Source organism: Eriocheir sinensis, chromosome 3, assembly GCF_024679095.1.
Source record: "Eriocheir sinensis breed Jianghai 21 chromosome 3, ASM2467909v1, whole genome shotgun sequence".
Taxonomy (NCBI): domain Eukaryota; kingdom Metazoa; phylum Arthropoda; class Malacostraca; order Decapoda; family Varunidae; genus Eriocheir; species Eriocheir sinensis.
The window spans coordinates 18025170-18041537 of NC_066511.1; the positions used below are offsets into that span (position 1 = coordinate 18025170).

The 16368-nt window shown below is 43.7% G+C and overlaps 1 protein-coding gene across 1 annotated transcript in view; it reads right to left on the reverse strand.

Annotated features, from left to right (window-relative positions):
* Nucleotides 1-16072, reverse strand: part of LOC127005905 (microspherule protein 1-like) — a 74726-nt gene extending 58654 nt beyond the window's left edge. Inside the window, exon 1 of the mRNA XM_050875318.1 lies at nucleotides 15977-16072. The gene's annotated coding sequence lies outside the window, so the exon portion shown is untranslated. The remainder of the gene's footprint in view (nucleotides 1-15976) is intronic.
* Nucleotides 16073-16368: the final 296 nt, after the last annotated feature.

Below are 16368 nucleotides of genomic sequence, written 5' to 3' on the forward strand. Positions count from 1 at the left end.
ACCATGATTAAAACAAAATATTTATAATGTAATTTTTAAAAAAATATAACAGAAACTGCAATAAAGCAGAGAAAAATCTCGAAATGTACACCACTGAGTGCCGGGGATCGAACTCAGGCCTCCTGGATATAAGTCAGAGCAGTAAATCACGGGTCCTTTAATACTTTTGATAATATATATATATATATATATATATATATATATATATATATATATATATATCTATATATATATCTATATATAATATATATATATATATATATATATATATATATATATATATATATATATATATATATATATATATATATATATATATATATATTACTCTTTGAGAAATTAATAATCGACGAAGTCATTCATGTGTCTTGTAACTTAATAAATAAAAAAATGCTCTGAATGTTATAAGTGACCATTAGCGCAGAGAACATCACATTTGAATGCAAAGAGAACCATTAATGAAAGAACCAAGAGTCTGTGAAAGTATACAAACGAAAACTGAACTCCAAAAAAATACTAAAGACGAATATGTAGGAACCATGCACAGCTGTTTTAGATTGTTTTAAAGTGGCCGTTGGCACAAAGAACATTACATTTGAAGTGAAAAGAAGCAACCAAGATAATCAATGATGACTCTGCGGGAGGTAAATACACGAAAACTGAACTCGAAAAGGAGGACTAAAGGATGACCCTGAAGAAAACCGAACGCGAGAAAAGGAAGAATTAATTAAAGACGACCCTGTGTAGGTTACTGAACGTGAAAGGGAGGAGGAGGAGGCATTAAGGATGACCCTGAAGAAAACTGAACGCGAAAGGGAGAACGAGGAAAGAAAGGGGTCGGGCTGGAGGGTAAGGTGGGGCGAGGTGAGGGAGGGAAGAAGTGTATGACCAAACGTAGAGTCGTAAAATGCGGATAATGGAGGGGTCTGGGGATACTTGATGGGGACAGGAGAATTGTGATGGGCAAGGGGAGGGAGAGGCGGCAGGGGCGAACCAAGACTGTAAAAAGGGGAGGGAGATGTTCAATGGTCGTAGAAGGAAGGCAGTGGAGGAGGGCGCCACGGGAGAAAGTGGGAGAGAGGAAAGGCGGGAGGAGGGGTAGGGAGAATACGAGGAGAAAGAGGAAAGGAGGGAAGGAGGGTGGAGGGAAAGGGAGTATGTGGAGATATGGGGCGTATATAGGCAGCAGAACGAGGGAGGGAAGGAGGCAGGGGGTAGAGTGCGCTGGGGAGGAGGGCAAGGGTGTGTGCGGGCGGGTGCCGGGTGGGTGGGTAGGTCGAAAGAGGGAAGGAGGGAGGGAAGGGATTCCTTAAATGGTGCAGGTGAGTTACGGGAAAACGTGACTCAATAAGGACGCTGAAGACGTAATATTTCTGGGAAGCGTTACGTCATGAAACAGGGAGGTAAAATTATTGACATTTGGTTTGCGTGAGTGCCTTTTCCTGTATTAAGATATATACCCTCAGAAACTTGCATCAGAAGTGTTATGCATCACTTGTCCAGTAATGTAAATGAAAGAAAATCGTGATATACATTTTGTAACTGGGCATCAATTTTTTTTCGTCGACGTATCAAAAATGATTCCCATTTTCAATGAAAGTGCACGATCAAAGTTTAGTACGAGAAAAGTAAGAAAAGTGGCGTGAGGTTGTGGCCCACACGTCCATCATCATCATCAGCACCAGTGGTCACGGCGCGCACGGCGTGGGCTCGGCTGAGCGGCGCGCCTTGGCGTGGCGTGGGGCCGCCGCGCCTGGCAACAGCCTCACAGCACGCCTCCCCCGCCCCCAGCCGGGCCACAGCCACCTACGGGTGAGAGGCCCACCGTGGCGTGGTGTGAGGGCGGGGCGCGGCAGCGTGCCAGGGAGCCAAGAGGCACCCCACGGAGGCCGCGCGAGGGGGCACAGCACGGGGCTGCAGGTCACATTCTGAGGTCGAGCACGCAGCTTTAAACGTGCAGCAGCGGAAAGTGCAAGTCACCCTACCCTGTGTGCTACAAGTACGGTGCTGTGGGTCAACAGGACTGTGTCAGCCGGGTTCGCCGTGACGCCATCGCAGGGGACGACTCTTCAGGGGCTTCCCGAACCCAGCCGCCACCTGCCCCTGGCTGCTCATCCCCACGTGCTGGTCTGCACTGCTCGCGGGGCAGCGGCACGAGGCTGGCGACGGGCCTTTACTATGTATACACAAAGATGAAGGCGATTGTGACGGAGTTTCACGATGTATACACGGGGATGAAAGGGAAGGCTGGCGGGGAGCTTAACGATGTACGGAAGGCGATGCAGGGAAGGGAGGGGCGGCAGTGCTGAAGGTGCTGTGTAAACGAAGTTAATGAGGAAGGCTGATGAGGGAACTTTATGCAGCACGGGATGGAGATCAAAGCTGACTCCGCTACTTTATGCCGAGGGGATGAAGGCGAAGGCTTATACAACAACTTTTTTTGGTAATCTGAAGCCACGAAGAACGCTGACAAAGGTACAAACACTTTACACACGCGTATCTCATAAGGGGGAAGGTTATCTGCTCGATGCTGCCAAGGTGAAGCCTATTCGGTTTTATGTTTCGCATATAAAACATAAAACATTCAAATTCTGCAATAATCCCGGCACGTAAAATCAGCATTAGCATACAGCACGTTTTTATTAATACTTTTTTCCTTCCCTGGACTGCGATAAAGCCATGGCAAAAAAATAAACCTCTCCACCTGGATCAGCATCATAATTTAACTTGAGCCTTGATCCTGCTCCGTCGTAAACCTTCTTCTCTCTCCGTCGTGCCGCCCACCACCATCACCATCACCACCAACGTTGCCAGATTGTCGTACTCAGCTTCTTATATTCGCTCATTTCAGACCAAAAACCGTCGCACCCATAAAACTAACGATACCCATTTCTAGTTATTGCTAAAAATGTTAATTGTAGAGGGTTTTTTTATGATCGTTATGCGTTAGAAATAGGAAAATCCAGTGTGGTGAGTACGATAACGTGGCATCCCTGATCACCACCACAGACTACTAACGACGCCTCTCTCTCACAACTTTTTTTCATTCCCAATCTAACTTAGTCCACACCTAATTTCAGCTCCACTCACATTTTTTCTTTATTCAGTAGTACAGTTAACAAACACCTGACATTTTCAAGAAAGAAGGCAACTCATCGAAACATTTGCTAGTAAATTGCTGTTGATTAGGATGTTTTCGTGTCTTTAATAGAACGTAGTAAATGAACGGAGATAAAACGAGAAAGCGGGAACCTCGCATATATATTGCAGAGAAGCATGCGCGTAAAAGCTACTGCAGACACTACCAATAAATATTACTACTGCCACGTGTATTTTTCCTCGTGTATAAATACTTAAAATATCTTCTGCATATTAGTTTCATATTTCAAAGCTTTCCCTGCCATACCACGCGCTTTGAGCATCGATCTAATACTGAATATGTAAATGCCTTCTCTAGAATAGCTATTGTTTTTATCAGATTTAGATCGTTTTTCTGCCATTATACGTATTTCAAACTGATTAAATATTATATGTAGACTGATTAATTGATTGGTTGATTGAGTGATTGGTTGGGGCGGTCTATCATGGCGCCTCAACTACCAAGGTCTTACGGCGCCGTTGTAAGGATACATATACATCCCTGGGACGGTATTCTCAGACACTTCCGCCTCTCATTTTAACTATTTCCACGGGTCTAAAAGAAGACCAATCGCGTTCTTATGAGCATTTTTGTAGGTTCATGGCACAAAAGAATCATCAAACTACCAAAAGGGTCATAAAGCTACCTCTGCAAAAGCCAAAAACTCCTACGAAAGCCTTGTCAAATGTTTGTGCTTGGGATCCGAAATGTTGGAGAAAATGACCCCTGATTACAGATGCCCTATACGTGCGGTCTCGTCCACTCCTTAGCCAAGTGCATTGTGTTTACGTTAAGTGCGTTATCTGTCTACTCATTTTATCCCACACTTCCTCTCCACGGCGGCTATTTCAGGCATCAATTTGGTCTTATAAGTCCGCAATTACAGATAACTCCCCTTGCGGTCATCTTCACTCACTAAGGGCCGTATTACTTTGTCGCCCAAGTTCACACATTTGACAAGGCTTTCGTAGGAGTTGTGGGCATTTCCAGTAGTTTCATGACTCTGGTGGTAGTTTGACCCTTCTTCTGAACCGTGAACCTAAAGAAATACTCACTGGAACCCGATTGATCACCTCTTTGACCTTTAGAAATAGCTGATGTGATATGGTAAAGTGTCTTGTAATGCCAGCCAGCTAGGGTCATATTATAAGACATTTCATCGCCCAAGAACACATTTGACAAGGCTTTTGTAGGAGTTGTGGGCATTTCCAGGAGTAGTTTCATGACTCTGGTGGTAGTTTGACCCTTCTTCTGTACCGTGAACCTGAAGAAACACCCATTAGAACCCGAGTGACCCATCTTTGTCCTTTAGAAATAGCTGATGTGAGAAGCGAAAGTGCCTTAAAATACCGACCTAAGGCTTGTCACGTGCATTATTGTTTTTTTCGTTATCTGCATTATCTGCCTCCTTATGATAGCCAGCACTCCACTCCACGACGGCCACTTTCCTCTTACTCGGTTGCCATGACGCGCTCCCTCGATGAATCATGCATCTTCAACATCAAGATTTTTTTCGGCAACTTGAACACATCATTCCAATTAGGTCTCTCTCACGTCGCGGCTAAGAAACCACAACGAAAGCTTGAGCTGTGGGATAGGAATGTCAGACAGTCAATATGAAAATTAACTATCATATCATATTTAAACAAAAGGTAATGATTTCAAATAAGCTCAAGTTTTATGATTTTTTTTTTTAGTATACAAAGTACGAGTACTAATTGGAAAGGTGCACGCAAATTATCGAACATATCCTACATAAACATACGCCTCCGTGCAGCGCGAAAGCAAAAGTCAGCACCCACCTGTTAACTCACTGGGCATTGTTTTTGTCACCCCCAACCCTTTTTTTCCTTCTTATTCTCCTTATTACATTATTGTCACTGTCACTTTTTCATATCTATATCTGCTCACCGAGGGGACTCTGTTTGGGTCTATATCAGTGTTTTATCTTCTTGTGATGCCCTTTCATGGATCTCAATAACCACCACCACCACCACCACAACAACAACAACAACAATAACAATAAGTAGAATAATAAGAATAATAATAATAAGTTGAAAGTGAAATTTGAGCTTAGGTGAAAATCGCGAGTGTTTAGAGAGGAACTATCCCCCGTTGAGCCGTTGTACCAGAGGGTGTCGATCTTCAAACAGCGGCACACAAAGCAGAAGCCCACCAAGGCGGCGAGATTGTGTCCCTGGAAGCCCTAGACGTGAGGTGGGGGCGTGGTGCGGCTCCGGGGGTTAAGTCTTTCCGCACATACACACACATGCAAACCCTCCCGCCCTTCCCTTGCTTTGGCGGTCAGCAGGAAATGGAGGTAATCCTTTTTTTTTTGTATTATATGGTGGTGGTTGTAAACACACACACACACACACACACACACACACACATGCAGGTACTTCCATTTACAAACTCTCCTTTTCTTGTTGTAGCGTCCAGAAGTGAAATGAAATAATCTATCTTAATTGTATTGCATGAGCTGAATAGGTGTCACAGTTTATGATTTATTGAGTGTCATGTGCGACTACAATTGCAAAGAAAGCGAGACAAATAAGAATAATAAGACAACACCCCCTTCTCTTTGTGATCTTATGAATGCTAGTGGATAATCTTGCCAGATATTATTGCTCTTATAAGTGCAGAAATTATGTTTAGTATCGAGTAACATACACAAGGATTAACAAGGAGACTACAAGAGGTCAGACGGAAGCATGGAAGAGATAAACAGCCAGACCAGTCCCGCTCCTCTTTACTTCCCTTTTCCTATCTAAGTAAGGACGAATATCAACAGGTTACTCATCACATCTTATTACGAAACACATCCATTAGAATTTGTTTTTTTATTTTATTTTCTTATATTGTTTTATGTTAGATCGACAATATTCCTCCACTGAAAAAGCTAACCAATCGCTACGTTTCTCTGTTCTTCGTTAGGGCATCATCGGTCATCATCTACTGTGTACGCCCCCAGCCAGGCCCTCGTCTAATGGTTTCCTCCGCCTATAAAGTAAGACGTGAGCCTCGCAACGCTACACCTCACGTCGCGCGCCGCAGTGGCCGAGGGAGGGGGTACGGCCGGCCTTTTATCACCTGCACGACCTCTTGTTGAAGGGCGCTCGCTGCTTATCATCATCCTACCCGCAGTGTGTGTGTGTGTGTGTGTGTGTGTGTGTGTGTGTGTGTGTGTGTGTTTCTACTTTTCAGCTTAGTTTGCTTGGTTTGCTTGGTTTGTATGTATGTGTTTGTGCAACTGTATATTACGTGTATGTATGTGCGTGTATGTTGATCTGGAGGAACCTCTGTATACATATGACTGTCCCTCGTGCGTTTGTATGAATGTGTTTTCTGTCTATGAAGTGTATGTCAGCATGAAAAAAAAAAAAAGTCTATTTGTGCCTATGTATTATGTGTGTATAAGCGCGTGGTTATTTCTACAGGGAACATTTTCGCAGGTTTATGTCTTTGCCTCGTGTTTGTTTTTGTGGGTAAATATTTTGCCTGTGGAGCGGTGTTTGTATTGCCTCGCGGCCTCACCCTTCCTTGTATAATCCTGCAGGTTGTAGCGCTGCGTCACCGCCGGAGCGCAGGTGAGCACATAAAACCTGGGAAGACTGCTGGAGGCGCACACGTGGCAGCCCCACAAAACAGGGAGGCCAGTGCATCCCCGCCCCCACCTCCCCCACGGTCCCTGCCCGCCCCCTTACGCCAGCAGGATTTGGCCTCACGCGAGACGACCCCCCGGCCAGCAACACGACCAGCCACTCCTCTCGCCTCGGCTCAAACTATTTCACTGGAATCTTTGGTACTACTAACGCCACTAGTGCTCCTGCTGGTTTGTGTGTGTGTGTGTGTGTGTGTGTGTGTGTGTGTGCGAGCTTCGACTTTTCAGCTTCCCTCCTCTTATTGACTTTCTTGTACCACTTGAACGTCGTAATTGTGTTTTTCTTTGCTATTTTCTATCGATATTGCTGATGATTAACTGCACACAATTTTCTACAATAAGTCATTCCTATGGTGATCAGATTCCTAGTGCAAAAAATAACCAGCCTCATAATTCTTCATCCTTTTCAATGTGCACTCCAAGACAGCCATCCTTTGTCGGTATTTCCTTCTTACTACGACTTAAGCGCTTTGGGAGTATCTGAACACCTTTTGAATCCAAATTGGCCAACTGCTTAGAAACTCCTCCTAGTCTTCTTTTTGTGGTAGCCTTATTTTACGTTTTTTAGTTCTATTTTTTCCTTGAACTTTTTTTTTACAACAAAGGAGACAGCTCAAGGGCACACAAAATTGGAAACAATAATAAAAAAAAGCCCGCTACTCGCTGCTCCTAAAAAGAATCCAAAGAGGTGGTCGAAAGAGAGTGCCTCCTTCAACGCAAAAACAAAACAAACAAACACATCAACACTACACCCCACTGAAAACAAACACAGTCCTAAAACATAACTAACTTGGTGGGACTCGGGCAGTAACTATACCAGTGTCACCTGAGATGCCGTCCCTCTACCGTACAGGACCTTCAGTTGAATGCCTTGCCTAAAAAAGCCGATGACGAATGTGTAGTGTATATCATCAGTATAATATCACCATCTTTGTCATCTCCCCCTCAATAAACCTGTTTGTTCCAGATAAGGGAAGACACGCAGTAAATATTCAACAATGCAGAGTAAGCTTGACGTCTATGGCAATACTACTTTTGGCTTATTAGAGCTAGAGCAAGTTAATGGGAAGCAGCCAGTGTCCAATGCTTATACAATGATGTGGTGGCAAAATTAAACTAGTGAGAGAGAGAGAGAGAGAGAGAGAGAGAAAAGTAAGCAAGCAAGGAGGAAGAGATGTATACAGAGACAGACACACAGATAGATACATACACACGGATATACAGACAACTTTAAGGACAGACACAGGCATACACAGACAGGCAGATAAATCTTTATAATCAGTTTGTTCTTTGTTCTTTCTTGCGTTATCTCGAGACGGTAGCATCACATATATTACGTTACTAGACAGACAGACGGACGGACGGACGGAGAAAACAAACAGACAAACATACACTTACTATACTATATACAATGTCGCCACTAAGTCCCCTACCCCTCCCCCCCTTTCTCTCTCTCTCTCTCTCTCTCTCTCTCTCTCTCTCTCTCTCTCTCTCTCTCTCTCTCTCTCTCTCTCTCTCTCTCTCTCTCTCTCAGTGTGTGTGTGTGTGTGTGTGTGTGCAGGAGCCTTTACACTCGCCTAATTATGCAAAGTAACAGAGAGAGAGAGAGAGAGAGAGAGAGAGAGAGAGAGAGAGAGAGAGAGAGAGAGAGAGAGAGAGAGAGCACTATCACCACTGTATTATGCTGGGAGGTGGCGAGGGAAGGTAGATCCAGCAGCATACAGGAAGAGGAGGAGGAGGAGGGAGGAATGGGAAGTGTTTATAATGGGGTGTGGTATACATAGCAGACCTTGTGGCTTTCATGGGACTCGTGGGGACATTTATGCCGCAAGAGGTATGTATATAAGGTATAGAAACTGATACAGAGACGCGTCGATGCATGAAGACAAGAAATAAACTAAAGGGAGCCACGTAATACCAACTGTTAGATGAAGACTTTTTTTTTACAGTAAAGGAAGCAGCTCAAGGGTAAAAAAAAAAGAGAAAAAAGAGCCTGCTAATCACTGCCCCTATAAAAAAAGAGTATAGATGAGTGGTCAAAGGAGAAGTCAAGTTAGGGAGGAGAGGTGTTTCGATACTCTCCTCTTGAGATTAAATAATGACGTTTTGGTAGACATAAGGGAGAACACACACACACACACACACACACACACACACACACACACACACACACACACACATATTTTTTTGAGCGAGAGAAAATATGCAATGAAAAAGAAAGAAGGAAAGACTCGTGAAGGAAAAGTAGGACTATGCCATGACCTCCCAATGTAACAACAACACACACACACTTCTTTCCATGCTGACACGCCCCCCTCCTGCTGCTGCCCAAACACACACACACACATAAACACATACGAGCATAAATGCCATCACCTCGTTTTAGCGCGCCAGCGAGAGGGAACACTACTCCCAATGCTCTTAACTTTACGATGTGTAAATATAAGCAGGTCAAGATGCCCCATTTTACTCTGTTCCAAATCCATCCCTTGTGCTTTGTTTGTGTCTGATGTTTTTTTTTTTTTTTTTTTTTTTTTTTTGCGACAATGTTATAGGGTTCTATCTGCAATGACTAAGAACTCCCTACGACGTGTTTATATCTATCTATCTAACTATTTTATCTATCTACATACTTGAGAGAGAGAGAGAGAGAGAGAGAGAGAGAGAGAGAGAGAGAGAGAGAGAAATCGGCATTAACACACAAATAAGAAGCATACAAAGGAAAAAAGAGGCACACAAAGGATCTGAGGCCGTGGTTGTCTCTCCGCCGAGCCACAGACTCTCCGGAGCCTCGACAACTGACACACACTCATACACTCACACAGAGCCCCGAGGAGCCGGCCAGGGAGGACGGATTAAACATGATACAGCCTCGCTCGTAATGGTGATGGACTCCGCCTCGTAAAAACACACTCAGAGTCAGAATATATGAGTGAAGTGTGTGTGTGTGTGTGTGTGTGTGTGTGTGTGTGTGTGTCGCCGGGGCTTCAGCGGCGTTACATCACCTGACCCTACTTCGCCAGTCAGTCATCAGCCTGCCCACGTGCCTCCTTCCTCCTGCAGCTCCCTCCGCGGAAGGCTGTACGGCTTAGGTCACAGGTGCGTCATCCGTACCCTACGTCCTACTTAGCGCTCCGTAGAGCCACACTTTTGTACCCTCCGTCCCTGACCCACACAAGGTTCCCCCGCTCCATCAGGACGACGCTGCCGCTGCTCCGTTTGCTGCCCTCGTCCAAAGATGTATGGGCGCCTTTTACGGCCCTGCCGGACGTTACTCGGACCCATTACCGCCGCCATCAAGAGGGGGACGCTAAACTTTCTCTGTGTTCTGCTCGGCCCGGCCCACCTGACCCCCCTCTCATCTCCACCATGACAGTCTAACTTGACCTAACCTTATAATTAATGGGGAGTAGTAACCTTCCTCTGGTGTTCTGCTTACCCCGGCACCTCCATCCACCCCCTTCCCTAACTTAATCTTATCAGCAAGGGGGAACAATAACCTTTCTCTGTGTTCTTTTTTCCCAGGGTTCCCTTCACTCACACCCCTCCCTGCCCCTACCTAACCTAACATCAAGGGAGAACACTTACCTTCCTCTGTGTTCTGTTCCCCTCAGCATCCCCAATCCCACCCCCTTCCCCAACCTAATCTTATCATAGAGGGGGAACACTAACCTTCCTCGGTGGTCTGTTTTCCCCGGGTCACCTTAACTCACACCCCTTCCTGACCCTACCTAACCTAACCTTACCATCGCGGGAGATAGTAAGATTCCTCTCTATGCTGCTCACCCCGCCACCCCCTCTGTAACCTAACCTCATCATCATCGAGCGAGTGATGCCAAACTTTCACGGTGTCCGGAGCCCCCCACCCCCGCACCCCGGCCTAACTTAACCTGATCGTCGAGAGGGAGATGCTAAACTTGTTCGGTTCTCGGTCCACCCGTCCCCTCACTGCCTCCTGTTTGACCTGCCTGACCTAGCCTAACCTGACCATCAAGAAGAGGAGTCCTAAAGTTTATCAGTGCTGACCCAGGTCCTTCCCCATTGAGCCCCTGCTTCCTGCCTGACCTGACCTAAGCTAAACTAACCATTAAGTGAGGGGATGCTACTCTCCTTCCTTCCCTTCCTCCCCATGGCTCTTACATCCTGCCATTGTGCAGGACAAACATTAAACAACATCCTTCTCTTCCTCCTCCTCCTCCTCCTCCTCCTCACTGCCTGACCTGTCTAACCTAACTTAACCTAACTATCAAAAGAGGGAGGCTAAGGTTCTTTTTTTTTTTTATATAATCAAGGGTTTGGCAGGAAGAGGAAGAGGGTAGGTAAAGGTACAGTTGAGGGAAGAGGAAAGACAGTAAGATTGTATACAGTGGAGGATAAGGTTCATTGGTGCTCTGTCCCCCCCTGCTCCCCCCCCCCCTCACACACACAAACTTCATTGCCTAACTTTATCTAACCAAAACATCACGAGGGGATGGTAGCAGCTCACCTCAGCCCCTCTTTCTTCCCACTTCCTGTGCATCCTAGTCCGACCTGCCTCATCTAATCTAACCGAAAAGGGGACGCCGGGGGTTCTCACTGCTACGTCCGTCCCTACCCCTTGCCTGCCTTGCCTAACCTAACCTAAACCTGCCCATTCTAACCGTACCATGAGGAGGTGGACGCTATACTTTCTCGGAACTTCAACCATCCCATCGTGCCCCCCTCCTCCCACCAGTACCTCCTGCCTGACCTGCCCGGAATGTGTGACCTGCTGGCGCGTTTCCGAGGGAGGGACTTTCTATGTAGGTGCGTCAGGCAGGCACCAAGAGCGGCTGTTCGCTAACGCAGGCAATAAAGGATGCCGGGGAGGCATCCTGCCGTGTACGTGACAGGACATCCTAATATTGCAGGATAAAAGAGGAACGACGACGCCATAATTAATGCTTCGCCTGCTCATCACAATTCATAATCTCCTAGTAATCGAGATGACCCAGAACACATTTTTATCTAAGTTGTTAATATTTTACGTGATCTCTGGCTAATCCCTTTAATTGAGCAACAAAACACTAATGGATTAAACGGTGCACATATGCTTTTAGCTCTCGAGCCAAACGATCGACATATGGTTTGAACACGCAGGAATGAAAAAATGACTTACTCGTCTGAAATATTTACTTTTAATTTTTCGTAGCTGGTCTGATGGTACATTGCATTATCTTTTACATTTGCGTTGCTGATATTAAAGGGGCAGTACTTTATAACGTGGAAAGCCGAGGTCACTGAGGAGGATCCCGGGTGAGACCACCAACTAAAGAATGAGGACCAAGCTGAGGAAACAAAGCTAAATAAATAAATAAATAAATATAGTGATAAATAGGAGAAAAGTATCCGCATTTAATTCTTAGACATCTGCGATACTTTATATATGACCTAGATAGATAAATACAGACAGATATATGGATATTGATAGATAGATAGATAGATAGATAGATAGAGGGTATAAAAAAAGGCACTTTCATCATCACTGCCTGGAGTTCGAGATGTCAATCAGAGTGAGTGCCGCATCGACAAGAACACACCACCACGAGGCGAGTCTGCCCACTTGTAACAGGCTCGTATTCGGGGATGACGCACCGAGGGACAACGACGCGGCTCTTGAACGACGCAAGACAACCTCTGGCTCACCTACGTCGCCCTCTATCTTGTTTGCTGTCGTGTATCGGAGCTCCGGCGAGGTTTTCATGGATTGACGTGACCTCTCTTGAAACTGTCCTTTTTATTTTTTTTAGAGCAATGGAGGCAGTTCAAGGGCATACCCATAAACAAAAGCAGTAACGGAAAAAGCTCGCTAAACCCCTAACTCCGACAAGAGAGAGAAAAAAAAAAAAAAGAGAGGCCAGAAGAGAGGAGAATTTCGAATGGCGAGATGTCTTGATATGTATTCAATTCTGTTTTCTTTTATATTAACAGTGAGTGTTTGGTGGGCTTCTTTTGGTTTCCTACTTTGATTTTACCCTTGAGATGTTTCCTTTACCGTAAAAAAAAAAAGGAGTGCTTTCCACGTTCATGGTGCAGAAGCCTGGTCAAACTATCGCTAGGCTCATAAAACTACCTCTGGAAATACTCGCAACCTCTACGAAAACCTTATCAAATGTGAGTGTGTGAGCCCCCAATGGTTGAGAATATGGACCCTGAAATGTGAATGGTTAGCTGCTATGATGTTTACGACTTTCTACATTTGGTTGATTGATTGTGATGGATTATAAACGTTCATAGGTATTCGTTTGATATATAGTTCCCTTCGCCACTTTCTATAGTAGCTGTGATCTATAAGCTATCTATCCATGTTTGTGGAGAACGTTGAGAAGTTGTGTACATATATTGTATTTACGTACCTATTTTTTTTTTTTTACAGCAAAGGAGACAGCACAAGGGCACACAAAAAAGGAAACAACAATAAAAAAGAAAAAGCTCGCTACTCGTTGCTCCTGTAAAGAATCCAAAGAGGTGGCCGAAAGAGCAGTCAATTACGCATTATTTCGCATTATTATTATTATTATTTATAGGCTCTGTCTTCACCCACACCACCATTTTCATTTTCACTTAATTGCACCACTTTTACAGTTTTCGCATTTTAATTTCACTCACTCTTTTGACCCCTATGCCCTTTACGTTCATTATCTTCAATTTCTTATCGCAATTATTGACTCAGCATATTCCACACTACCTCATCACCAGAGGACAGTTTTCCAAGACTGTAACACAATCCTCCTTTACTTAAACGTTCTTATCCTCCAGTCATGTGACCTTGACTGCCACTCTCTTCATCTCTGTGACGTTGACTGACACTTTCTTCATCTCCACGACCTTGATGGATAAATAACACGAGACATTATGGGAACTGCAAAACCTTAATATCGCATTCCTAGTAGTTTGTATTATCTTCATATTTCTGTGTAACTTCTAGCAGTGAGTTTGTATTTCTTTTTTTCATATATATTTCTAAAACACACTTGCGGCTTACCCAGGGGAAGAGGGAAGGGGAAGGTGGAAGGGCAGGGGAGAAGAAGAGGGGAGGAAGGGGAAAGGGGAAGGTGAAAGGGAAAGGGATGAGAAGGGAGGACAGGCACATCACCCCCACGTCACGTATTCACACCTCTCGACGCACATAATACCCTTAGCAGCCTAGTAAAGCCTCTTCTGCCCTCTTTCTTCCACTCGCCTTTCAAGAATAAGAGTAACCAATCAATCAGTCCTCTCACACTCTCTTGCACCTTACTCACTCTACCTTGCTACTTCTGCACACCATATGACGTACTCCATAGTCTCTTACAGCCACTCTTCACCGCTATTTCATCACTTTTCAAGAATATAAACCGTCAATCAATTAGTCGCACAAGTAGCTCAACCTTCATCGCGCTTCGCACCCCTGACGTACTCTTGACAGCCGCGCCATCTCCTGCCTTTCCTCACCGGTATTTCCTCATTATCTGTGAGAGCCAGTCATCCCCACCTGGCCAGTAATTACGTAGTCCACAAACATTCCACGGGCACTCCCTTTCGCCACCTCCCTCCCTCCCTGCCTGTCGCGACATTCCACTCCACGTAACGCAATGGCTGGCCACCACTTCTGCCAGTCCATCCGTCCCTCTGGCCAGGAATGTTCCGGTATTTTTTTCTTATTTAAAAGCTTATATTGTTCATTTGTACACCCACCCACACCCACACACACACACACACACCTACCCACACCCACACCCACACCCAAAATCATTCTATTGTAAGGCTCGTGTTTCTGTGTTTAAGTACAACTATTAAATTTTTTTAGAGGTTTGGCTGTATGATTTCACTCTTGAAAAAAAATCCCATTTTCCTTCTAGCAAGTTAAGGCTCCTGATTTCAGAGGTCAGTGCTGCGACCATGAACTTTGTACAATTCAAGGCACGAAGTACACTTGCGGATATTTGAGTGAAAGTAATTATATTAGAGGTTACATAGTTATGAGAGGAGCATGGTAATGTACATTCCATGGTGCTTTGCTTGCCTCATATTTAGTGCACATTCAGACACTTTTCACACACTCAGAGTTAGTCAAAGTGGATGGGTCAAACACATGAAGGGACATGCAAGATAAATTCAAGAAAAGCAAAACAAAAGTGATTAGCAAATACAACAGCCAACAGGTATCAAATGAAATTAACATTAGAAGTAAAATTGAAATAAAAAAATAAGATATCTCCTTCTTGCACTTTTTTGGGGATATTACACTTCTGTGGGTGAAATCATCAACTCTGCTGTCATCTAATTTAACTATGCCTTGCTATATAAACTGAATAAAAATACATCTCATAATATGCAATCTATTTGGAAGGAAAAAAAAGAAAGGATCATAAAATATATAATGATTACCTACAAGGTAAGTATATATAAAAATACCTTCACAAAGACATGCAGACATTGGATAATTCACCAAAACATAAAAACTTAACAAACAGCTAAGTTAATCCCAAACTTGTAGGTTATTAGTCAGATAGATAATATGAAGTCCATTTTGGTGTGGCCCGAGCCTGTCCTCAGCGCTGCTTCATCACCCCAAATACATCACTCTCTCATACGTCACCTATTTAATATTCAAAATTGTGTATGAAATATTCTGTATACATTAAATAAGACTATAAAGTAGCTACTGTGAATGTGTCGCTCTTTAGAATAATAGCAATCAATTGTATAAAGTCCATAACATGTAACATTGTTGCTCTCTGACATCTCAGTGGATAGTGGTCAAGGAAATGATGTCACTTCCTCCCTCACCTCCATACATCCTTACTCTGAAGGTTAGATTTGGCAGCACTAGGGTCAGGGAGCTCTCCGAGTGGGCCCCACCCAACCGGACTTCATAGCTGAATTTAACTCTAATTATTTGAATAATATTTTTATAACCAACATGTACATACTGGTGTCATGTTGTAACTTATCCTCTAATTATAGTATACAAAGTAAAGCTAAAAATATATTATAAAAATGATCGCCCTTATTTTCTTCTGTAGACTGACACCACACACAACTAGAGATATTTGAAAGTGTTAGATCTGACCAATATTTTTACACTATCTTAACTATGTCAGTAACAAATGCTTTCATCGTGTGCACTATTTACCATTTCAGACAATAAAATATGCAAATAGAATACTTACAGGATAGGAAGGGGAAGTAAAGATCCACAGTCCACTCCACAGCTCTTCTTGTTGTACTCCATTGGTTGGGTCAGTGGTCTGGTTGATGTACGGCAGCTGGAAGGTATAGCAATCAGTGAGGGAGTGTTTTATGAAGCCAAAGTGAATGTCTTAACCCATATCTCTGAACAGTTCACTAAGATGATATCCCATCACAGTAAAAAAAAAAAATAATAATAATAATAATAATAATGATAATAATAATAATAATAATAATAATAATAATAATAATAATAATAATAATAATAATAATAATAATAATAATAATAATAAAAATAATAATAATAATATTGGTGTAAGAGAAGTAATCACTGTGATCATTACTACACCTATTTTATAATGATTACCATTAT